Below are 25550 nucleotides of genomic sequence, written 5' to 3'. Positions count from 1 at the left end.
CCTACTGGCATGAAACCATGGTCGTGAGTTATCTTCATTCAACGGTCCAGCATACCCTTGCCTCACTCCTCAAGGTTGGTGCCTGTTAAACTTCTTGACCAAAGCCTACCACAATAAAGCACACAGTCCTCAACTATTTCACTTGTTTCCATGTAGGAAGCAGGGGAACGAATGTGATGGTAGCAGATTAGACAGAAGCAGAGTTAACACATCCAATACATACATTTCTAAAAACATAATTTATATCTTAGAACACCAGAAAAATATTAAAATAACCTCATTATACCTACTTTTGTAATATGCTATACGTTATTGAAATAGCAAAAATCCAGAGGAAGTATATTTCTGTGAAGTAGAAAATACACCAGCCACTACATAAACAAAAGGCTGGGTAGGGTAGGTACACATCCACTTTAACAAAGTAAGGGTAGATGATTTACTTGGGAACTGCAACATACACTTATCAAATATGTCCAGTTATGAGAATGTTTTAAGACAAACTCCCTATTTATCCAATAATTACAATTGCTGGTCAGAGGACACCTGGAGGTTAGTGGTTAACTGAATTGATAAGTATTGAACATCGGACTCACAACTGAATATCAGAACTAATTTGATGAAGTATTGATGATGCACAGATGAAGTGGACTGAATCAAAATTGGGAACTTTTAACTATGTGCCAAGTACCAAGCTGTCTGCCAGAGTTCTGATGCTGCTGAATCAGAGTAACTCTAAAGCATATCAACTTTAATCTGATATACCATATTTCCATAACCCCTAATAACCCGGCAGTGTTCCAGGTCAAGTACAAAATCTAAAACACTAGAACTGGATGTCGTTCTCAGGTTAGGAATGGTACAAACTGACCTGTAATTTTCAATCAGTTTTCAGGTCCTGGGGGCAGGAGGTTCAGCCAAAAAAGGAAAGGGTCCCAGCCTAGGCCTGATCTGTGTGTGAGCACTGAGAGCTTCAGAGGCCTCCATCTGCCCAAGTCCCACTCTTTCCCGCATCTTGGGAAGCTGGTCAACACACATACTGCTCAGCGTGGACATCTTCAGTATCCTTCCCTAGTTTCTTACTGTGCACGTGTGACACGTACACACAGGGACAAGGATTGTCGAGTCTCTCACATATTTTAAAAATAGAAATTAGAAGGAAATAAGAAGCAGGGGGTATTTAGGAATATGTCAGTTCCACCTGCTGCAGCCATCTCCATGGCTGAGCTTTCCGCTGCCTGGGCCTTGGCCCCATGTCTACATCTCCCTGCTACAGAATTTGCTCACCAGCCTAGAGCACAGTGGACACACTGGAGGGTCCTGGCTGCCCGCATGAGATGAGCAGCTACATTGAGAAGCACAGCAAACACAGAAAGCTGAGAAACACCAAAGAACAACCCATACCCATGTCTCGCTTCTGTCTTAAAGCTGCTCAAAGGGCCAGTCCTTTGCTTCCAAGGTTAGGATGGGGGCTATACAAGAATGTCGCAAATTCCAAATAAGGGTGGACAAGATCAGGTCAAGATGGCAGAGGTGTAATTTGAACCATCCCCACACTCTGCCTCTGCCTCACAGAGGCAGAAACCTTACTCTCCAATAGCAGCTACAGCAGGAGCCCCACCATAAGCAGGAAGCAAGCCCGCACAGTTCCCACTGGGTTCAAACACCCAAGATATAACTGGAGCTGAAGAGCGCATGGCTCAGCGTCTGTGCCCACAGGCCCATGGAGCACTTGTAGTTTGTGGAAACCAGAACACCAACTGTAAAACGATGCCTTAATGGGCTCAGACCTTTCTGCTGAGTCAATTGCCTGCTCTGGATGAAACACAGAAACTAGAAGAGAGGAGGAGAATCATGCTGGGCTCTACGTAGGCTCAATGTAACAAATTGAGGGAGGCACAAAAATCTTGACAAAAGGAAAAAGTTTCTGAACAGACAATAAGCAAAGTTTAATTCAAAGTCAATGTAAAGTTGATCCAAGGTGTTTTGAGCAGAGCTTGTCCGCGAGGCATGTGCGACCTCATGTCCTGGTTCTAACATTTAACTTGTACACTTTGTACTGTGTATCCCATCATACCATACATACCAGAAATATGTCCTGAAACAGCTGAGCTCAGACTTGAGACACTGTATGTCATGAGCTATAGTGGTTTTATACAAACACAATGACTTAATTACAAAAACAAAGACTATTTTTCTACAACATTCCTCGGCAAGTACCAAATCAGTGTATTTTGAGATTCTACTGAATTATAATATCTGATTTTAAGAACTGTTGTTTTAATTGCTGACTTGAGTTTCAGTTTTTAAAAAAGTCTCAATTAATTGTGGTTTGGGTTTAGGATAGAATTTTCAACAATTCTCAATTCTCTAACCATGTCTCTGCTATTTTGTGCCTTATATTATACAAAAAAATGTATCCATAACATTGAAGGTGACAAGATCAAAATGTTCATCAATTCAAATATTCACCCAAGACTTATGTCTTTATGTAAAAATAAACAAATGCACCAACTCACCAGTATGTAAATTTGCTTTTGATTTAAATACATTGTAAAATTACGTGTCTACCAAAATTTTTCTTTGAAACATATTTTCTTAAGACATTTATCAACAAACGTTTGACATGTATACACATTTTATATAGCTTTATAAACAGGGTTGTATAAGAAGTTATCATGTAAAAAGGAGCCTTGAGTGGAAAGAGTTAAAAAAAAAAAGCCGTGTCCTGGATCACTGGCATACCCTAGGACTGTGTTGGTCAATGTACCGACTTCCCAGGACACCTACTTACACAGTGCGAGCTCTGCCTCCAGCTCGTCTGCTCTCTGGCAGCTTGCCACAAGGATGGCCGCTGGCCTCCAAGGGATCGTCTCTTATTTCTTCCTTTTTTAATTCTAAAAAACATGATTCTGATTTTCTGTCTCATGCTTTTGGCTCTTCCATTTTCATCTTTCTCTTTTTAAGTTCTTAAATTGTTTTTTGTTGTTTGGTTCATTGGTTTTACACTACAAAAATTAGTCTTTTTTTTTTTAAACAAGCCCAACCATATATTTTAAAATTAGTTCTTCCATTGCTGCCTGCCACTTATTTTTCAAAGTAATCAATATTAACAGTGTTACCTCGGTCAGCTTTCCTAGCACTTAAACACACACACACACACCTCTTTAACCTCCTATTTTGTTTTCCCTAATGGGATCCTATTATAGACATCACTCTACTAATTGCTTTTTTCACAGTAGCACACTATCTGCCAGCATGCATATGTCTTCTTGTTAACCATTTCCCTAGGAACAGAACTTCATGTTGCTTGCAATTCTTAGCCACTTGATAATGCACTGATGTATCTTGCATATGTGTATATAGTCATTAGTAGTAATATGCCTATTTCTTAATAGGTAACTGAAGCTATGTTTAAAGGTCACAAATATCTTATATTTCAGTAGAATTTATATTGGATTGTTTTAACTGAACAATTTCCAGAAACGCAGATTTGGGCCAATGCATATGGACAACAGTGTGCGCGAGCCTGTTGCCTCCCTGTGCAGTGGTAATGTGCTAACACTGCCATCACTCTCTCATTCTTTTTAAATTAGTATTGGCAGTTTGACAGTGGAGACAGTATCCCAGTTCAGATTCAGTGTTGAGCTGAAGCAACTTTTCACTTGTTTCTTGGACATCCATATTTGTTCTGTATAACGAGAAGTCCACTGTCGGCCTGTCTTTAAGGCATTCAGATCTTTAGCGTTGGCTAATAATTTTATTAGCCTTCTCCTACAGCATGTGTTATATATATTTTCTCTCATTCTAGCTTTAGGCATTTTTTGAGGCTCTTTACAGAAAAATTCAGATATTTTTACAAATGAAATTAAGTCTAGTCAATAACATGACATTAATATTGCTTTAGTTTTTCATTTAATGCTATATTTTCAGGAAAATATAGAATATATTTTATGCCTCATGACATGAAGAAGCATGACTTTCTGCTTGTTTGCTCACTTGCTTGCTTTATTCAAACGAGGGGAGGGAGGAGGGAGAGGATGCAGTGAGAAGAACCAGGCCGACCAGTGCTTGGCAGTACAAACCCCATGTTGGCTGACTGTACAAGTCAAAAGACTAACAAATATGAATTCTTGCCTTTTGTTCTCTGCATCTAATGATAACTTTTGGAACCGCTTTCTGCAGGCGCTATCAGCAGTGAAGTCTGGAGACAAAGTGCTGACCCTTGTCCCTCCCCTGACAACAAAGTTTTATAGGGATTGATGGTTTTAACTGCAGAGCCCAGAATGAGAGTCTAAACTTTCTTATGTATCCTTGTTCTTTTATATAATGTAAAATATTCAACATAGAATCCTCTTATCTATAAAATGAGGAATGAAACGGAGAAAAAATATTTAGAATACTCAACACTCAGAATCCACCTAATTATGTGACTCTAACACTTAAAGAATATCCAAGATCAAAGAAATGCCATCTACATAGCTTCAGCCTGTGATCCAAGGGTAGAGGGCTCATCATGTTTAGAGTGGCAGACATGAGGAAAATAAAGAAAAGAAACCACACTGACTACCAGTGTCAGCCTTGGGGTTCCACTGTGACACGTCAAAGTTGGAAGCTATGATCCAGGTCACAAACCCTGCAAAAACACACTACAGAAAAAAAAAAATCCCAGGGGCCACCGAGGTCCTTTATCACTGGCAGCTTCATTCCATATCCTATGGATAATTTCTAATTATTTCTCTTACCACCTTTTAAATTTTCCTCTTCACTATCATTCAAATAAAGAAGACAAATGCTTGAAGACAATCCTTCAAAAGGATGACTCTGGTTTCCATGGTCAACCCTTACATCTGATGGTCTGCAGAAAAGGTGCCTGAGCCACGGGTCCGGTTGTTTCTATCTGTCTTCTGAGCTACTACAGCGCTTTGCTCCTCTTGGTAAGACACCCGGATTTTCCTTGAATTGGTATCTGACTCCTAATGGATAGCTGGGTTCGGTTTGGGGTGCTTAAATAAGCCCAAAGAGTTCCAAAAATACAAATCCACACAGTGCTGTTTCCAGTTTCTGCCATTCCAACAGGCTCGTACATGTGTTCCCTCCCATCTGGGAAATTAGAAAAGAGGCTCCTGTACCGTCGTTCTTAGAAGCTAGCATTACAGATGATTATTGTAACCACTAATGGCAGCATTTGGAAAACAGGGGATGGTTAAAACGTAGTAAGGGACATTTTAAAATGAACAAGTATACATTTTCAGGGCTTCTATCTGCGCCATTTGAAACTGCCACAGGCTAAAACAGGAGGAAAAGACGCCAAATCTGCTAAAACTACAGAATGTTGCCTTCTTCCTCCACAAAAGTGTGTCAGGCACTCACACATACATGGCAAGGTAATAATAGCTATGATAGTCTGCTGAGACCCCAAAGCAATTCTGGCTCAGCCTGTGGCTATGACAGAAGGGAGTTTCTGATATTCACAATGAATATTCAGAACAGGTGAGTTCTTGAGTGTCGGAAAGCTTCAGCATCCCAGCTGTGAAACATACTGAAACCCAGAACGATGAATACAGGGATAACAGAACAAGCAAATGAATGGAATTAACCGCCGTGCTTGCTTCTCTACTCTGAAAACTCTTAAGAGTTTCAGGTACATTGTATAAAACTAAACAGGAAGTCCCTTCAACTAGGAAGATCCTCAGTGTTTATCTTAAGTGTCTGAAACTATAATCACTTATATTAAAGAAAACTCAAATTTGAAAAATGGTACCAGTCAAGGCTACATCTAATATAATGAGTCAACATTTTGTTTTGGGCCATGATTCACTTGCATGATTATTCTCAATAGAGGCTCTCTGCAAATATCAAAAGACTATAGAAAAAATAACAATTAACTCTGGAAATGAAAGTAAATACAAGTCTAATTTATCATTATGTGGTATTCCTTTGATATGCTAATCGTTTTAAGACAGAAGCCATTAAACAAGTTCCTATATGTTGGAAACATTAGTGTCGCTATGGGTACAAACTACCAATTAACTAATTGTTGACAGACATTAGCTGAACCAAAAATGTTATTAGCCATGGGTCACATGGGAGGACTGTAAAAAAAAGCTACTGTATTTCTCAATTCAGAAATGCTTACACCCAATCTATAAGCATTACTGACAAAGTCAGTGGGCATAAGAGATTATAATAAAGCTATTATATAATATGTCAGAAATCTGGTCTGCACCATCTGAGTACATCTGAAGTGACACTAACCAAGGTTAGCGACTGACTATGATTCCTAGGGTGACCATAAAATAGGGCCGAATACTGTTTATACAGACACTATGAGGTTTTTGACAAGGTACAAACAAACTAAACATTTCTAATAAAATCTTATCCAGAGACAGCCTGAGAGGTTTGTTATGTCAGGTGCTCCATTACGCAATATAGAGTCAGCATCCCCAGTTCACAAAATCCAGATTCTTCAAGTCACTTTTTTTTTTCAGGTGGGAGAGAGTAAGATTCTCTTATAAATAAATAAAAAGCATATTATGTTGCAAATGTTACAGAGGAAAGTTAAAATAAAGTAGGGGATAAGGAGGTCAAAGAGGGTCATACAGAGATTGGGGGGCCCTTCATCACGTAAGACAGGGATTGAGAAAGAAAGGTCCCCCTGATCATGGCACTGCATATCAGCAGAAGAACTCCTGAGCAAGATCTGACTGTGGAGCCCACTGGCATTAACACATGGCAGTAAAGATGGTACAAACATGACTGAATATAGGCAGAAGGAATATATTTAAGAATAAAATGATGTGCATAAGACCTTGGTTATTCTGTCCCATGATGCAATAGATAGTTTTGAATTTAGTCCCCTTTCTCTTCATTCAAATGCCGAGAAATAGACAGGTGCCAGAGAAAGTCATGAAGACAAATAAATCCAAAAGCAAGATCAGAAAGTTGGGTCAAAAAGACCTAGCTGGGTCTCCCTGTGCCACACTCCTGCTGCTGGTGGTTCCCAATCCTGCGCTCCTTTCCACACACTGGAGTGCTGAAGCATTCACTGGGTCAACAATTCTGAAGGCTCAGTTACCACTCATCTCACCGAGTGTTGAATTCTTGTTTAAATGAGAAGGGGGGCAGGCAGAGCAGGTAGTATTTACCAGAGTCATTTCTGATTAGTTTTGTCAAGTGGGTGTTTTATCTGCCTAATCCAGATAAACGTGACCATCCTCCATTCATTTTTTCTAGATCTTATCTAATACCTCTACACATCATTCCTTTTATCAAAAAGCTCACTCACCCTCCCTCTCTCCCTCTCCCTCTCTCCCTCTCCCTCCCCCCCTCTCTCTGTGTGTGTGTGTGTTGTATGCACATATGTGAGAGGGTATTGTATTTCTGAGTGTAAATGGATCTCAAAGAAGGACGTCAGATGTACGACTCTATCACCTTCAGCCTTATTACTTTGAGACAGGTTCTTGTTGAACCTGGAACTCAGTTGGTGACCAGCAAGACTTAAGGATCCTCCTCTCTTCCCTGTCACCCACGGGGCACAGCCATACCTATATCCTGGCATAAAGGGGTAATGGTGATTTGAACTTAGGTCCTTTGCCTTGTTCAGCAAGCATGTTACACTGCTAATCTATCTACAAAGAACATTTCTTTCTTTTCTTAGCTGGTATTTTTTAATATTTTTAATTCTATCAAGCTGTGGATTTGCCTGTTCTATTAATATTGTTTTCAACTGTATAATGATTCATAGCCTTCCTGGGCTCCTTGCACAATGCTGTTTCACGAATTCTCCATACTATGTGGTGGGGCTTTAAAGTCCAAAGAGACTATCAGTTTCTTGAGGACAGAGTAGAAATCCATGTTGGTGAACACGCACCACTAAACAGAACACCTGACGGGAACAACATAGGAGATGAAAGACTGACTGATTTAGGGTTTCAGAGACTTCAGGCTACAGTCGTATGGCTCTGTGTATCTGAGCCTGTTAGAGAAGCGGTACTTCATGGTGGGGGGCTATTCATTTCATGACTGGTGGGTAGGAGACACAGGCACAGAGACAGACACACAAACCAAGTATAGCCTTCAAAGTCACATTCCCAGTCATATTCTTTGTCCTGCCACTGCTACCCCCTAAAATTTCCCTAAGTTACTAAAGTGAGTAGGCAAGGAAGCATTCAGTACATGAACCCTTTGGGGGGGACTTCATATTCAAACTATAACAAGACATATCTTCCACCTTGTCATGTCTAACAATAATTTATTCAGTCTCATTAGTCAACTGTCATTTTATTAGTGCTTCAACAATCTTATAAAGTAGGTCTTATTATTCTCACTTGGAGATGAAATTGAAGTTCAAAGAGATTAAATGATGTGCATGAATTTTGAACTTGTTTGTTGACTCAGAATCTAGACTGAGAAATGATGCCATAACCCGCACCCATTGAGCACAAGGAAGATTCCGATCAATGTTCAAAGAAGGGCATAAAAAGCGTGGTCAGCCACGTGAAGGAAAGGCAGCAAAGAGTTACTATGCATTTTGTTGTTGCGCATTTAGTGTCTAAACACTGTATGCTCCAAAATATCATGAGCACCCATTTCTTACATCGTTGTTACCCGGAGCAGGAGCCTTGCCTGAAATTGGCATTCTGTGGGTATTCAAAACAGATAGAAATATGCAAAAATTGTGTATTTACTGTTTATTTTTGGAAACTAGAGAGAAAGAAATTAAGTCATAACAATATAATTACTAAAGGCTACAGATGCCACACTGCCAAATAAAATGTATTCATTAGACCTTTACATGGACTCAAGGAAACAGGATCGTTTCTCCAAGGGCACTGGTAAGGATCATCAAGTTCTAACATCATAATATCAGCCTTCCTTCACTAATATACAGTTAGACGCATTCCACTCAGTGAAAATACGAAGTGCTGACTGGCTGTCAGGTCAGAGAGCGATAACCAAAGTTCCTAAAAATAAAAAATAAATAAAAATAAAAAATAAACAAACGAGAAACAAAACCCAATTTGAGAATGACCCGTTACCACCTGCCTGTGCCTTCCAAATGTGACCCACTGAGTTCATTACTCCCAGAAGTCAAGATCCAGTATGGGTTTGGGCTTTCCCAAATGTGTGTCTTGACTCTTTTTCCTGAAACAGAGGCCACAGCACAGCTTTCACTTATTCAGGAATCTGCTTGTGAAGTTGTGCTTACCCTTAATATGTTGGGTATAGCTGCTGTTTAGAAAGCTAAAGCAAAACACATGTTGTTCAAGTAAACTGGGGTGAAGGGGGCTGGATCTTTTAAAATAATGATGATAAAGACTTTTCTTGGTCAATTACTGTCCCATCAGTAAACACACACACACACACACTGAGGGCCCCCATTCTTCTCTGGGTAGCCTGGATCTGCTCTAACAGCTGTGCAGTGCACCTCCTCCATGAGGCTGGAAGAGGCTGGGTGAAGGTTGCCACTGCTTGGGTTCTCACTGGCAGCAAAAGGTGTTTCTTGCTTCTGCCAACTTCTCTACTCATCAGAACTTTTGAGAGAGAATATGAAACACCGGCTTTTCCTGATTCTTCAATAACTCTACTCTTTATGAATCTGACAAGAGCCTTTGGGTTTGTTTAAAGGCAGCAATTCCTGTAACTAGTTAACAAGTTATATTGACCTGCATTTTGGGAGACCTCTAAATTATAGTTTTGCTGGGCGGTGGTGGCGCACGCCTTTAATCCCAGCACTCGGGAGGCAGAGGCAGGCAGATCTCTGTGAGTTCGAGGCCAGCCTGGTCTACAAGAGCTAGTTCCAGGACAGGCTCCAAAACCACAGAGAAACCCTGTCTCGAAAAACCAAAAAAAAAAAAAAAAAAAAAAAAAAAAAAAAAAAAAGAAAGAAAAAAGAAAAAAAGAAAAAAAACCTGTGGTAAATTATAGTTTTATCTAGGTATACCAGTACAAACTTTGAACCTGATTTTTATTCAAGAATTAAATAAAACAAATGAATGCAACAGTGAAACTTTATTTAGACCTATATAGAACAGATGTGAACACCAAGTCCCATGCCGCTACAACTTAAGAAAGCAGATTTTTTTTTTAACTTAAAGTCTTTATGCAGTGTTCTGTAAGCAGCAGAAAGACACAGACTTAAAGGGTCAGTTGATATGGTAGTTACCATGATGTGCCTGCCTTACCCTTCTCTTCACAGAACAGACATCACTCTTCTGCACACCACTCCCAAGTCTAGTCCTTACAACAGTAAGGATGGGGAACACCGCATAGCACACTATCTTCTTACACCTTGGGAACATCTGGTAGGGCTAAGACAAGGCTGGTGCTTTCTTCAGGATTTGTAACTAAGTATGGGCCAGTCACTCTAAAGAATCAAAAAGAATAAGCAGCAGCCATGTTTCCTACACATGAACAAAGCCAGGCTGCGATGGAGGACAATGACGCCAACTCACTCAGAGAAATGGGAAAGCAAGAGGCCAGTTTTGGCACCATTTGATACTTTATTCCCTTGGGTCCATCCAGCTGTGTCCCTTCAATTGTTGTGGTTTGGCTATTCAGTCTGCTCCTGGCTTTAGAAAGCTAATAAATTGCCCTAGATGCCTATGTTGGTTTGAAGTGGTTTTCTTTGCTTATAACCCACATTTTAAAAAATTATTGAACTGACTGATATAAATGATTCCGTGGCAAATCTACAGGGGTTCTAAAGAGAGGGGGGAAAAGGTTATCTCTGTGTTGCTGAAATATTTATTACACGCTATGTAATGCTGGGCCCTTAATCATAACCTCAGAGGTCCTTAGGTGAAGATGTGATCCATGAGCTACATGTGATACAGGAGAAAGCCTTTTAGATGTCTCCTGCAGCAGTGCTGGCTTTGGCGGAAGCTAGGCTGTCTCTGGATTTGCTGCCTCCCATCTTGATGGACGAGAAACAGCACTCCAACCCATTCTGGGGCTCAAGACACCTTTCTGCTCTATGCTACCTTTTTGCTCTATGCTTCGCCTCACACAAAGATCAGAACAGTACGAAATATCTAAGTTAAAAGTGGAATGTTCATAGCAATATGCTTTTTGAATACACGAAATTTTTTACAAGTCTGTCCTGCAACTTGAGAACTGCCCAAATATGGTGAACTTTTAGCTATAGAAAAAAAAACTAGCAAAGAGATTACATGTTTTTGTTTTTTTTCCATATGACATGCCAAATGTGGGTATTACGGGAAGCAACAGGCTTGCGCAGCTTTGCAAATGAATGTGAAAGTGCCAAGCACAGAACCCGTCAGAAAGCACGTATTCAACAAATGGGAGTTTCACTTCTCTTACTCTTTCGAGAGTTGGCCTGCTATCACTTCCTCTACCAGACCACTCTTCCTGGTATTAAAACTATTCTCCCCATCCCTCCCCTCCCCTCCCCTCTCTTCTCTTCTCTCCTCTCCTTCCCTCTCGTTTTCTCCTCTCCATGTTGCTTTGGGTTCTGGGGTTTAGAGGTTGTTCTTAGGCAATTCTGGGCATGAAGACAGAAACAGAAAGACCCTAGAAGTGAAAACTACTCAATTACACTCAGCAGCTCTCGTGGCTCGGACTGTCTGGTGCCCACAGCAATTAGGCAGTACGTATTTCCAAGTTATTCCAGCTACCTAGTACTACGCCTTTATTAAATGGAGACCAACACAAGCTACAGGTGTTAAAAGACAGAATGGTGTCTGCTACAAACTCTCCCTTTGTAGTGACCACTGATTTTTTGATTTGCATATTGATATTATCTATAGAACATAAATGCCATCCTGGAGCTCTGCAGGGAAAGGGGAGAAAGAGAATGAAAGGCTTGAACTACATCTGGAACTGGCTCTAGGACAGGGTCTTGAGTAGAAATGGGTTCTGAGAAGCAGGTAGGACTGAGCCTTTCTCTAGCCCAGTGGTTCTCAACCTGTGGGTCACAAACCCTTTGACAAATCTGTATCTCCAACAATATTTACATTATGATTCATAACATTAGCAAAATTACAGTTATGAAGCAGCAACAAAAACAGTTTTATGGTTGTGGGGTCACCACAACATGAGGAACTGCATTAAAGGGTTGCAACGTTAGAAAGGTTGAGAACCACTGCTCTAGCCTAAAAAGCCCTTTCTTGTCTGCAATGGCCTCACATGCAGGCTCCACTGAGCTATCTTTCTAATCTCATTCTTCACTACTCCTCAACTATGGCAGGTCCCCACATCACACACCAACACTCAATCCTGATTGCCCTCCCCTTCCCCTACCCCAAGTCTTTGAAGTCTGTTTCATCTCCTTGAGACACCTAGCACTGTCACCTGAGGTAATGCCTTTCCTCTGCACTCGCCAACTCCTCACACGGTAAAACTTCTTTTGTCTTGAAAGTTATTTATTTGTGTGCCCCTGCCACTGCTCTGCCTGGATTCTTTAAAAACTGTGGCCGTGTTTTGCTCAGTTTTGTATTCCCACTGCCTAGTATGGTGTGCTCCACAAAAATAGACAGCCAGTAAGCACTTGATGGCAAATGTCTGAATGGCTACGTATACTTGCTCTCAGACAACTAAACCAAAAATGGACTCCACAGGCAGACTTCTCCACTAAAATCAGCAGAGACGGATGCTAATGATTAACTTGGCCTTCCAACATAAATCAATTTGGATAACTTTGGTCTCGGTTCAGATTATCAGTAGAAATAAGGAGAAACGGATGGTTATAAAACTGAATGAATAAATCTTAAAGCACAGAAAGGTAAGGGAAATCTTTATTTTGTAATTTCTAATCATAACCTAACTTTCTAAAACTAACAACATCCTATGTGGTGTCCCCATGGCTCTGCTCACTTCTGACTTACCAACCTCAGTGTGGGTGACACGCTGTGATGAACATAATAAAGACAGAAGGTGGCAACAATTTTCTCTCAACAAATTGATAAAACACATGAAGACAAGAAAAGTAGTTCTCTTTCTGCAAGAATTCTTACAAAGACAGGACAACATGATAAATGGCCAAAGGCTCTAAGAGAAGAGGCTGAAGAACTCATTCAGTTTCTAGGGATTTGTAATCAACTCCTCGGGCTCTTTTCCTGTCCAAGCCCACTCTTACTAAGCTCTTTTTTTAGAGAGAGAAGGAGATAAAGCAAGTAAAAGAGTAATGTGTGTCCTGAGAAGAAAACTTTCAAAAGAGGTACAAGGTGAGCAGAGCTCCTGCTTCCTCAGCCAAGGGAAGAGGTAAGCACTGACTGTCTCCAGTACCTTATTTCCGGCTTTCAAATTCAAAACACCCAGAGGCAGAGGACAGGGAAGCTGGAAATGGGGGTGTGGTGTGACTTCTGTGAGCTGTGTTTGTAGTGAAGTCTACATGGGGGCTGGCGAAGCTCAGAGTCTTGCTACTGAGACTAAGCATCAGCACTGTGCTTTGTCTTAGTAGACATTGAAGTCTCAGAAATACTGGTTTAGAAGTTGGGCAACTAAAGAAATGAAAACAGAGTTGAACATAAACAGGGAACTGAAAATAAATAGGGTGAGACTTATGAACTAAGAGAAAAAAGTAGGAGTGATATCTCACTGGGCTAGGAGACAATGTAAGAAATAACTGACAAATCAGACTTTATGGATAAATTTTATACCTCAAAATCCAACATCAACAGAGCAGAAGGCAAACGACCAGATGAGTGAAAATATTTCGCTATGTAGACCAGGCTGACCTCAATCAGAGATCTACTTGTTTCTATCTTCCAAGTGATGGGAATAAAAGCATGCACCATTACACCAAGTTTACAAGTCATATTTTTGTAATAAATTAATATCCAGAATACAGAGAACTGAAATTCAACAATAAAATAAATAATCTGATTTTCAAATGTGCAAAGAATCTGAGCAGATAGTTCTCCAAATAAGCTATGCAAATGAGCAGCGAACATATCAAAAGTTGTTGTTTCTACCCAAACTACAATGAGTGCCATCTCATTGTACAATGAGTACAATGAGGAGGACTACCATGTTTAAAAGGGAGGGCCCACAAAACAGCAAACATTGAGAATGATGCGAAAAAAAAAACTTTACTGCTGTTGATGGGTGTGCATTAAAAACAAACCCCAAAATATTACAGAAAGAACAGTCTTAGAAGTCTGCACCCAATATTTCAAGAAGAACTAGATTTTGGACATCTCATGAATTTATCAGAGCAGCCTAGGGCAACCAAATGGACAGGCTTCCTGGCCCTGGCCCTTCTTCATCCAGAGCTATTATTGTTCTGTTTTATATTTAAAAGGAAAAACTTACAAGCATCAATTCCCACAGACTCACTGAGACACTGGGGTAAGGAAAGCAATTTATGCTATGCACAGATCTGGGGAGTCATGGGGCAGAAACCCAAACCCAGGGCTGCTGACTCCTGCTGCAATCCCTCCGCCTGATCCTTCTAGATCGAAATTTGTTTTGAAAACTCTTTGTCACGCACTGAGGCCTGAGTGAATCAAAAAGGAAATGTAAGCTCCAAAAGAGGAAGAATAGAGCAAAAGTGTCTCTGCAGTGAATTATGAAGAGTAGAAATATTCCTATGAGGAAAGACATGATATTAATAGCTCCATAAATGAACTACTATAAATGTTGGACTTAGCATAGATCTTGAGTAGGTGGATTTGCTAACACTTCACTAATTATAGAAGTGCCGATGCCAGATTTAGAAGGATAAATTGACTTACGAGTTCTCATTGGCCTGGATTACTGAAGAATGTTCCTCTTGTTTCTAAACTAATAGTGGTTTGAGATAGATCAATTGATGAACATTTGCAGCTTTGTGCTTATAAAGAAATTCTGAAAAGAAATTGTGACATTTCACGATGCATAACTGATGATGAAACTAGCGAAGCATTCTTTCAAGTCCTAATTCTCCAGGGAAGCTATTAACAGCCTAACATTCCTAACTCACGCCACAGTGTGCATTCAAGATGCTGGGGGAAAGTTTCTACTAAATAGATACCAAAGAACGCAATTAAGAGAGCAGAAGAGGGTAAGCCCTTAAGTTGGGCTTCTTGACTCTGTTACTTAGTCACATACGGGTGAGGGTACAAGAAAACATGTATAGCAATCCAGACCAGCTTTCAAAAGCTATGTGAAGAAATAAAACTCGTTAAAATGATAACAACAACAACAAACGAGGACAAAAGGAACTTCCCAAAATCTCAGCAAAACATTCCAGTCTTTCCCCATGGCTAGACACACTGTCACGAGGCAGCGAAGCAAATAAGTAATGAATGCTAAGGAAAATCTCTTATAATAAATGTGTGCTCTAAGAGCAGTGCAGCCAATGGAAGGGCACAGCAGGGGTGCTAAAAAGAGGGCAAAGCTGGGTGTTTTAGGAGGGTTTCAAGGAGGAGACGATGTAGTGTCCTGAGGAGTACATAGGGCAGGGAAACAGAGCGAAGGATGCTGAGGGTAAAGGCACATGGCACAGGCTTAACACTATGGGAAAGCCGAGGCACTGGATTCTGGAAGACTGATAAAAGATGAAGCTAAACCATTAACAATCTAGATGCATTTTAGTTAAGGAGCTTATTCTTTTAATTTTTTTTTTTAGGGTGATGTGAAAGGATTGACAACATAGACAACGCTAAGAATAGATGACCTGCTGGATCCAGAGAGCTCCAGAAGGCTGGAGTGAGGAGGGCATGACTGAACCTGGGGTGGAGAGGAAGCTCTACAGTGGCCCAGAGCAGTGAAAAGGAGGTCTACACAGAAAGGTATGCTGGTTGGTTTTGTCAACAGAAATTAGAGTCACCTAGGAAAGAGGAACCTCACCTGAGCAATTACCTACATCAGACTGGCCTGTGGGAGTGTCTGGCGGGGCATTTTCTTAAAATGTGATTGGTGTCGAAAGATGCAGTCCAAGGTGGTCATTACTATTCCATGGGTAGGTGGTCCTGGAGAGCAAGCCAATAAGCAGCGCTCCTCCACAGTCTGTTTCAGGCCCAATTTTCAGATTCTTGCTTTGAGTTTCTGCTTTGGCTTCCCTTGATGATGGACAGTAAGGATGAAGATGAAATAAACTCTTTCCATTCCAAGTTGCTTTATCACAGCAACAAAAGGTAACTTCAAATAAAAGGTAACTTGGCACAGCACGTCAAATTCCAAGTAAAATGAGGGACATGCCCACCCAGGGGATGGGGCAGAAGAAGCAATAATGGAAGATTGGTTCAATATCAAGGGATGTATAATTAAAATAAATAAGTAAGTAAATAAAAACACATTCATTATAATAACACACTAAGATCATGAGAATCATATTTAGCACTTTCAGAGGAAAAGATAGAATGCGTTCTTGTGCTGAACTGGAATTAGATACATCAGTATGTACATGGCTATCAATACAGATAGACAAAGAAATAATACAAAAGATCTTAGAATAAGACAAATACAAATTAAATGTAGCTAAAGTGACTGTATAGTAAAATGCATGGTAGATATCACATCAGTCAGCTTTTTATTGCTGAGAAAACAACCTGAAACAGTGTACAAGGAAGAAGTTTAGTCTCGATCATGGTATCAGAATTTTCAAACTGGGGTTTCTTGAGCCAAGGCAACGTAAGACAGCACTATCAAAAGGACGTGATGAAAAAGAGCTGCTTATCTCATGATGGCTGAGGAGGACAGAGGGGGGAGAGGGAAGCAGAGGGAAAAAGAGGAAGAGCATCTGGGGTCACAATGACCCTATGCCCTAAAGGTTCTACTGTCTTCTGAATGGACTGTGGGCTGGAGCCTTTGCACATTGGCCTTTGAGGGACACTTAAGAGCCAAATTATGGTAGATAAGCCCAAAACAAGTGAGAAGCATACTATCAGCCAAAGGGAAAACAGAAAGGGTGTGGCACTGAGAGGAGGCTAGAGAAAATGCAGCTAATTTCTATGGTAGCCTCCACTGACGCACATGAAATCCAGGTATGATAGAACATCAGACAAACCCAAATTAGGAGACACTTTACCAAATAAATGACCTATATTTTTTAAAATGTTGTGAATGCCAAAGAAATACTGAAGTTTTATTATAGGCTGAAGAGACATATAACTGAAGATAACACACAATTTCACAGTGAATTTACTCTGCTACCAAGAACTCACTGGGTGACTTGGTGAAATTTAAATGGATCTTAGAACTGAACAGTAGTAATGTACCAATTTTAATTTCCTCAACGGCATATGTAATTACTGGGAGGGGTCTTCACTTGCAAGAGTACATATCAAAGCATACAGAGTTTGTGTCTACCAAGGCAAACATTTATTTTCAAATGGCTAAAGGATAGATATGATTATATTGTCTATATTGTGTTGTAAACTTGATATAGCTTTGACTTAAAAGAAATAAATGTAAAAATATATATAAATGCACCAGGAGAACCGAGAAGATCACAAATTTTTAAAACAGAAACTCACGACAGGTTTTATGGCACATGCCCGATCTTTCAGCATTTGGAAGGTTGACAGGAAGATAGTGAACAGACCAGCTTGTGACACATAACAAGACCCTACCTAGAAAGACCAAGCAAATGAAAAAACAGAAACATACTAACATGCTTTACAAATGTATGGAACATTTATATTCAATTGTATAATAAAACTTGTATGACTATCAGAACATGAGATGAGCTTGATAATTCTCTCAAATTTTGCTGTTTTCTTCCAAATAGGAATTACAGCAATCTACTAGGGTACACGGCCTCTCTCTGATAATGAAGTCCAGATTCTTGGCCAAAATAGTCAAATCTGGTTAGCAATGCTTCTCATGGGTGTTGCCTTGTAAGGCTCATTTCTGTCTGGGTGCTATGTATCATGACTTGACATAATCATCAACAATTCATTAAGATAGGTACTATTATCACCTGCGTTGTGAAATTAAATTGAGAATGCTCTTCAGGGAGTGTCAGCAGGGCATCTAGAGACAGATTCCATCATCTAGATCCTAGCCCATGCTTTTCTCACCACAGTACAGGACCTTGCTGGGTTCAAGGCATTATTCTACTCATGGTGGCAGAGACAAATACGAAAGAAACGAGTTCTCAGTGAACCAGCTGTTTCTGTCTTTTCTTCCTAATGCAGTAGTCCTCCCTCTCACCATGACTTTCTCAACGCTGCGCAAACCCAGGATCAGCACTTCTATTCTCTCACTGGAGAAAAGTCCCTGAACGCTGACACTCTACAAATGTTGTCTTTGAACGCAAGAGTGAAAATGCTTTCTTAATGAGTTTGTGGAGTCTATGATACATAATCCAATTGATCACCTAAAAATGGAAAGAACAAATTACATAGGAGGAGCTTAGTGCTAAATATAACTACTTAAAAATAATTTGATGTGAGATAAGAAAAGCCAAAGATCACCCTGGGAAATATTAGGAGCTCCAGAATGGTGACCCTCTGACTCTTGTGTTTCACTGGAAACAGATCTCCTCGGGAGCTCTCAGAAATCACAGCCAGGTTCTGGACCAGAAGAAATAGGACTGAAGAAGGAATGAGGCTTTGAATTTTTTTTTAAATTTATTTATTTATTAAAGATTTCTGTCTCTTCCCCGACACCGCCTCCCATTTCCCTCCCCCTCCCCCAATTAAGTCCCCCCCACCAGCCCGAAAAGCAATCAGGGTTCCCTGTCCTGTGGGAAGTCCAAGGAACCCCCACCTCCATCCAGGTCTAGTAAGTTGAGCATCCAAACTGCCTAGGCTCCCACAAAGCCAGTGCGTGCAGTAGGATCAGAAACCCATTGCCATTGTTCTTGAGTTCTCAGTAGTCCTCATTGTCCGCTATGTTCAGAGAGTCCTGTTTTATCCCAGGCTTTGAATTTTTATATCTGTAAAGATTCTAATATTTTTTCATCTACGTGATCTGAAAACGCAGACGCTGGACACTAGCAGAGGGAGAAGAATGAGATGCCACTCCACTGACTCAGTAGCCCTCTCCATTGTGAACATAAGAGAAAGGAGGACAGGTTTAGCATTCCTTCTACAGAATTCTGGTTTGTCCATCAGAAACCCGGCTGTAAAAATCTTACTGGGATTTTGAGAAGTATACATATACTGAGTAAACTTTCCCAAAAAGCAATAGTCTAAAATGAAAGACATGACCTAAGAACCATATAATTACGTTCAAAGTTCTATGGGGGAAAGGGTATCCTCAACACAAGACAAAAAAAAAAACCCTATAAAATGTATACAGAACATGGAAATAAGAACAACTTGATCATTCAAATTAACATTAGCTATTCAAATTACCCTAATTCAGGAGCAATATTAATGCAGAAAGTTACAGGAAAACACAGCAGTGTATGCTTCTTGCTGTTAGTACTAGGTCAGGGAGGCCAGTGGCTTTGGTTTACCTCCAATGGTCTCACACAGAAACACCAACTGACTGCGTCTATTCCTGGAACTGCTCTAACCTCCCTTGTGTTTCATCCTCTTGCACAGTGTACTGCACTGGGAACAGGGGTAATATGTGAAACAAGCTCAAAGATCCCGCAGTGGAAGGCACTGTTTTCCTGCATCCTACCTACTGTAACTGAAAACTGGGAATTTACTGGAATTGAGGATTTATTATGAGTCAGACAGCTGATAGCCTTTCCAACTAAAACATCTGCTGCACAAAGGCACAACTGCTACAGTCCATTTCCTCTAGGACCTGGAGAGGGACCAAGTTACTTGGCCCTTTTCTTAAAGACACAGGAGCTTGGAATGAGAAAAGGGATAAAGGGGATCTTGACATAACCTTCCAGCTTCTAGTATGTTCTGAAATGCTATTCAAAACCTAAGGAAATAAGAGAAAGAATGGCCATGTAGGAAAGCAAGCAGCTCAGTGGAGTACTTAACAGCTTCTAGATCCTACACATTTGTGTCAGGGCAGCAGAAGCATTCCTTCTTTGGTACGTGAGGAGAGGAGAGACACCATCAACACAACTGGGAAGACTGCAATGCGCCCAATCTTCCAGTGACTGCTTACTGGTGCTTCCATGGGTCAGGAGAGAGATAGGGCAGGCAAGGTCTGCCTCTGAGAGTTTGTTTTTCTACCAAGACTCACAATCCATAAGCAAGCAAGCAAGCTACTTCATGATTAATCCAGATACTACAGGTCACTGCCTTGTTTCTGCTAATCTATTTGCAACAATGGGTACCAAGATATTCTTCCCCAGCAATTATAAAATAATGAGATTTTTCACGGATTTTAAGACTATACCTTAACTTAGAAGTTCACATCTGGTCCTGGTTAAAAAAAATAAGAATAAAGAAAAAAAACTAAACTGAATGCAATGAGAAAGAAGGCAGAGTCAGACAGATAAGATGTAAGATAACAAATCATGAGCCTCACGGTAAATTATAAAATAATAAAAATGGGTTAATTTAAGATGCAGCTAAAAATATGCTTATATTTGGCCAAACAATAATGTAACTAATATAGTTTCTGTGTGGTTATTTGGGTCTGGACAGCCAAAAAACAAAAGTGCAGTCTCTGTTTACATGGAAGGAAGGGGAAAGAGGGGGAGGGAGGGCATTCACGAATCCTTCCTCTGGGAGTAAGGAAATTCTGGACAATGAACTACTCAGACAGATTGGGATCTATTGCTTTAGAACACTTAAGACTGCATATTTAAAACTTAGCCATTAGTAATAAGTATTGAGCTTCATATCAATGTTTTTATATATATATAATTTATATCTGTGGAACATAATATTAACACATTATAAACAGTATAAAATGTGCACAGATAATAGAACGTCTATGATGGTGACATTAGACTAAACACGAATAATTATTTCCCCCTAAAATTGTGTAGGTTGCCTTACAGACTGTGGTGTACTATCTGGGCCAGGCCAGACAGTCTGCAGGTTCCACATCAGCCCGGGCAGTTGGACAGACACTGGCAGGTATGCTGGTTCTCTATCAGCCTCAGTGGGCTCCATAACTTACCATGTTACTCCTAGCACAGGTGCAGAGAACTATGCAGAAAGCATTAGAATTCTAATTGTCTCAGTGACAAAGGACGTGCTTCATTCTGCCAGTTCTTGTCAACATGAAGTATGGTAAACCTGACCTGAAAAACAGATGACCCCTGTCATAGGTCCAGAGGTCATAGCCCTGCTGTGCCATCTGCTTGACTCAGGTGTGAATGTGTCTATGCATGTTAGATGCTAGGCAATGTGTTACAGTAGAAAGATCTCAGATTTTGGGGTCAGATTGGGGAGAATCGTGGCTCTACTGTTTCCCGGCTATGCAACCTTCTATGGCTACCAACATTATTACTGTTAACCAAGCTCCTACTAGACTATCTGACTCACCTGTTCCCTGAAGGGCACACTAAACAAACGATGCCTGGCTGTGTATGTGAGCTCTGTTGGGCAAACCTAGCCTGTCTGCACAGAACCTGTTCCTTGTCTCGTCCTTCTTGCCTAGGACGAGAAGCAGCAGCTCAGTCGCTGCCTTCTGGAGACCTACTCTCTCCTGGCCAGATCGGTACATGTTTCCTTGGACTGAGTTCCACAGCATTCCTCGTGGGCCATGAATCAACACTGAACTAAAGTTAGAAGGGGATAGAGAGAGGGCTCAGTTAAGAGCACTTGTTAGTCTTCCAGAGGACATGAGTTCAGTTCTCAGCAACCACATGGTGGCTCACATTGGGCTGTAACTCGAGTTCCAGGATATGACATCTTTTGGCCTCTGAGGACACTAGGCATATGTGTGATGTATATACATATATGTATGCAAAACCCTCACACACATAAAATAAAAATAACAAATCTTTTAAAAATAAAACTTTAAAAAGGCAAAGTAAGCAATTAAGAGAAGACAAGTGGCTGGGCAGTGGTGGCGCACACCTTTAATACCAGTACTTGAGAGGCAGAGACAGGTGGATCTCTGCAAGTTTGAGGCCAGCCTGATCTACAAAGTAAGTTCCAGGAAAGCTAGGGCTGTTACACAGAGAAACCCTGTCTCAGAAAACAAAACAACAACAACAACAACAACAAAAGAGCAGACAAGTAAGCAAAGTACATGCACCAATAAAAAATACTGACTTACTTAAATAATTAGGTCGTTATTAATCTATTTATGTACCAATAAGTTTAGTAATAAGTGGAAATGAGATTAAAGAGTATAAAAGGTATTAGGACATCACAAACTTAACTGAATGGCATAATAATGCAAGTATTAGCAATTAACTCTTTTAAAAGCTTCCAGTAGACAATAAGTTTGTTAAAGAATGCATGTCTTCAGATTGCCTGACAAAATTGGGAGCATGGGGGTAGGGAGGAGTAGGAAGGGCTGAAGGGGAAGACAAGTGGAGAAGGGGAGGAGGGAGGAGAACATGGGAATGAGATAGTTGAGATGGAAGAAGGACAGAGATGAAAGCAGGGAAAGAGATATTTTGATTGAAGGAGCCATTATGGGGCTAGCAAGAAACCTGGCACTAGAGAAATTCCCAGGAATCTATAAGGATGACTTCAGCTAAGACCCTAAGCAACAGAAGAGAGAGTGTCTGAACTGGCCTTGCCCTGTAGTCAGACTAATGAATATCTTAAATATCACTATAGAATCTTCATCCACTAACTGATGGAAAAGAGGCAGAGACCTGCATCGGAGCACTGGACTGAGCTCCCAAAGTCCAGTTGAAGGGTGGGAGGAGTGAGAATATGAGCAAAGAGGTCAAGACCATGATGGGTTCACCCACTGAAACAGCCTACCTGAGCTAATGGACACTCACTGAAACAGTCTACCTGAGCTAATGGGAGCTCACCAACTCCAGCAGGACAGGGAAGGAAACAACATAGGTCCAAACTAGTCCCTCTGAATGTGGGTGATAGATGTATGGCTGGGGCAGGCTGTGGGGCCATGGGCAGTGGCACCAGGATTTATCCCTACTGCGTGTACTGGCTTTTTTTGGAAACTATTCTCTTTGGAAGGATATCTTGCTTAGCCAAGATATAGTAGGGAGGGCCTTAGACCTTCCCCAAAGCAATGTGCCTTACCATCTCTGAGGATTGGATGAGGGGTGGAGTGGGGGTGGGTAGGTGCAGGGAATGGGAGGAGGGGAGAGAGTGAGAACTGGGATTGGTATGTAAAATGGAAAAAAGATAGCTTTTCTTTAAAAAAGAAAAAGAAAAAACTTGTAACAAGAGGTTGATAATAAAAAAAAACCTTTTACATAGGCAATCTTTAAAAAAGTATGTTTTCAGACTTTCCAAAAATAGTAAGAATGTTCTTTTTAAAATCTACTTCATCAGACAAATATAGTTTTTATTTTCCAGAAATAGATAAGATATGCCCAACTTCTATGACTAATAACAAAAACTTCAATAAGTACAATGAAAAACTATGATAAAATAATTTTCCACTGTGAACAAAGTTTATTCTTGGTCTAAATGAATAGATACAAGGAAAATAATACAATTAATCACATAAGAAAAAAGCTTAGGAATCACATCTTGATTTCAACAAATGTGCAGAGAAAACTAAAGAGTGTGTTAAGTCTGTCACTGAGTTCCATTCCATCAGTTTCCACTGCAGAATACCCAAAGTTCACTGGTGCAGCCAGCTTTTGTCTGGATAATGTTAAACTACTTATATTCAGATTTTAATTCTACTGCATTCTTCCCTCTAACCGCTCCCTAGTTTGGAGTTTATGTAGTACTTCTTCAGACACATGGACACATTCAAACAGGTCCAACACTGTTCACCTTTGATCCATTTCCTCTCTCAAAGAGAGTATCACGTGTTTATACCTTACTCCACTCATGTGCTGTTTGCACTTTCCACAGGGTAATCTAACGCCTTTATTTCTTGGTTCTTTGGAAAGCAAGGATAGTTACATAGTTGAGTGGGCAATTAATCATTAAAAAGGAGAAAGAATTAAAAAGTATAAACATAGAAAGATACTATATTTGATCTCAGCCAAAGACCCAGAGCAGATTAAGCAGGAAGAAAAGGCAGGTTTTATATGGCAGAGTTCTATATCAGGAAGTTACAGTCATATGATTGTAGAAGTCAATAAAAATCAACTTGAAATAATTAGTGTTAGCAAACGATTTCAACAAACTGCAGGATAAAAGCCTAGCTCCCCCTTTTTTAATGTTGGAACCATTATAAGCCTGCATACTGTGGGCTACAAGTAGAAAACGTAGTAGACGAGAGACCATTTATAACACTGACAAAAATTCAGTAAGTGGATATTAATTTAAATCAGAAAATTAGAAGCTTACTCAAAGATGACATAAAGTCTGACAGCAGAATTAAAGAAAGATGGATAAATGGAGAAATATAATTTGTTACATGCTGGGGAAGCTAAATATAGTAAAAATGACAACATTCCCTAAATCATTATGTAGATTTAATAAAATACTGATTTTACAGAAGTTGATATTGGTATTAAAACACATGTTGGAAAAAGAGGCAAGACTACCAAAGGAAAAATACTGAACTTACCATAGTGGTTTCAAACGATCAAGTTTTAAAATTGTTTATAGGAAAAAGACTATTCCTATAAAAAGATAGGGTATTAGATAAAATAGGAAAAAACAGAATTCAAATAAGAATAGAAGTGTGGAGTATGACAAACCAGAAGCAATCCCATTAGACATGAAGGCAGGACTAGGGAGCAAACGAAGAGGGAATGGAGGTAAGGAACTATGCTACCTCTTCAGCCCACGCCACATGTGCAGGCTAAAGCACGGACATGCATGTAGAAGAAAGGGAATAGAACACTCTACCCAGCTGGAAGGGAGGCCAATTTGTAAGTCCCACGAAGAAAAATGTATCCCACATATTTTCAAGTGCCACTCTAAGTAAAACTTCTGGACCCTCAAACAGATCAAAGCAGACAAAGAGTGCAGAAGACACAGGCTGATTGGTGTTCTGTGATATAAAGCTACCGCCCATGGTGTGTAACTGCAAAGAACTAAATCCCAGATACACTTAACTGGTCGTGAGAGATGGGCCCGGAGAGATAAGCACCCTGACAAGGCAAGGAAACAATTATTATTGCTAGAGCTATTAGATTAGGAGGCGATACAAACATGACAAAAAGCCAGCCAGACCTAGGATACAGGACACAAGCTTTGCTTCATGGTCCCACAATCTGGAAGCATCCAGTCCCAGATTTTGAAAATTGTTATGTTTTCTGGGTCTTGCCTGGTTATTTCTGGTCAAAAGATGTACTCTCTACATATTCCAGTAAATAAATCTGAGTTTTATTTTCCTGTCCCTGGGCTCTCTGCGGCCAGTCATCACAGTTACCCCACAATTACAGCCCCACCTGGCTCTTACCATGTTCTTAGCCAATTACTGTAACCAGGAACTCTCTGGCTATCTTGAATCTCCTGCCAATCTCTGGTACTACGACCTTCCTGAAGTGACCATCCCACTCAGTATCCGCTTATTTTTCAAGGCAGGATTTCTTCTGACAAGCCCACAGAAAACAAGGGTATTTATCAAACACAGAAATACATTTCCATATTGTTAGGAAGTTAAGCTAAATCTTTCATGAATGCTGTGGAATCTCTCTCTGTCTCTCTCTGTCTCTCCCCCCCCCCTTC

At 40.4% G+C, this 25550-nt stretch overlaps 1 protein-coding gene across 3 annotated transcripts in view; it reads right to left on the bottom strand.

Moving 5' to 3' along the window:
• Positions 1-25550, bottom strand: part of Babam2 (BRISC and BRCA1 A complex member 2) — a 384660-nt gene that overhangs the window by 165202 nt on the left and 193908 nt on the right. The window lies entirely within an intron of this gene.

The sequence above is a fragment of the Microtus pennsylvanicus genome, chromosome 21 (genome assembly GCF_037038515.1).
Source record: "Microtus pennsylvanicus isolate mMicPen1 chromosome 21, mMicPen1.hap1, whole genome shotgun sequence".
Lineage (NCBI taxonomy): Eukaryota > Metazoa > Chordata > Mammalia > Rodentia > Cricetidae > Microtus > Microtus pennsylvanicus.
The sequence above is the reverse complement of the archived record's forward strand: the minus strand, read 5'-3'. Positions and strand labels throughout refer to the sequence as shown.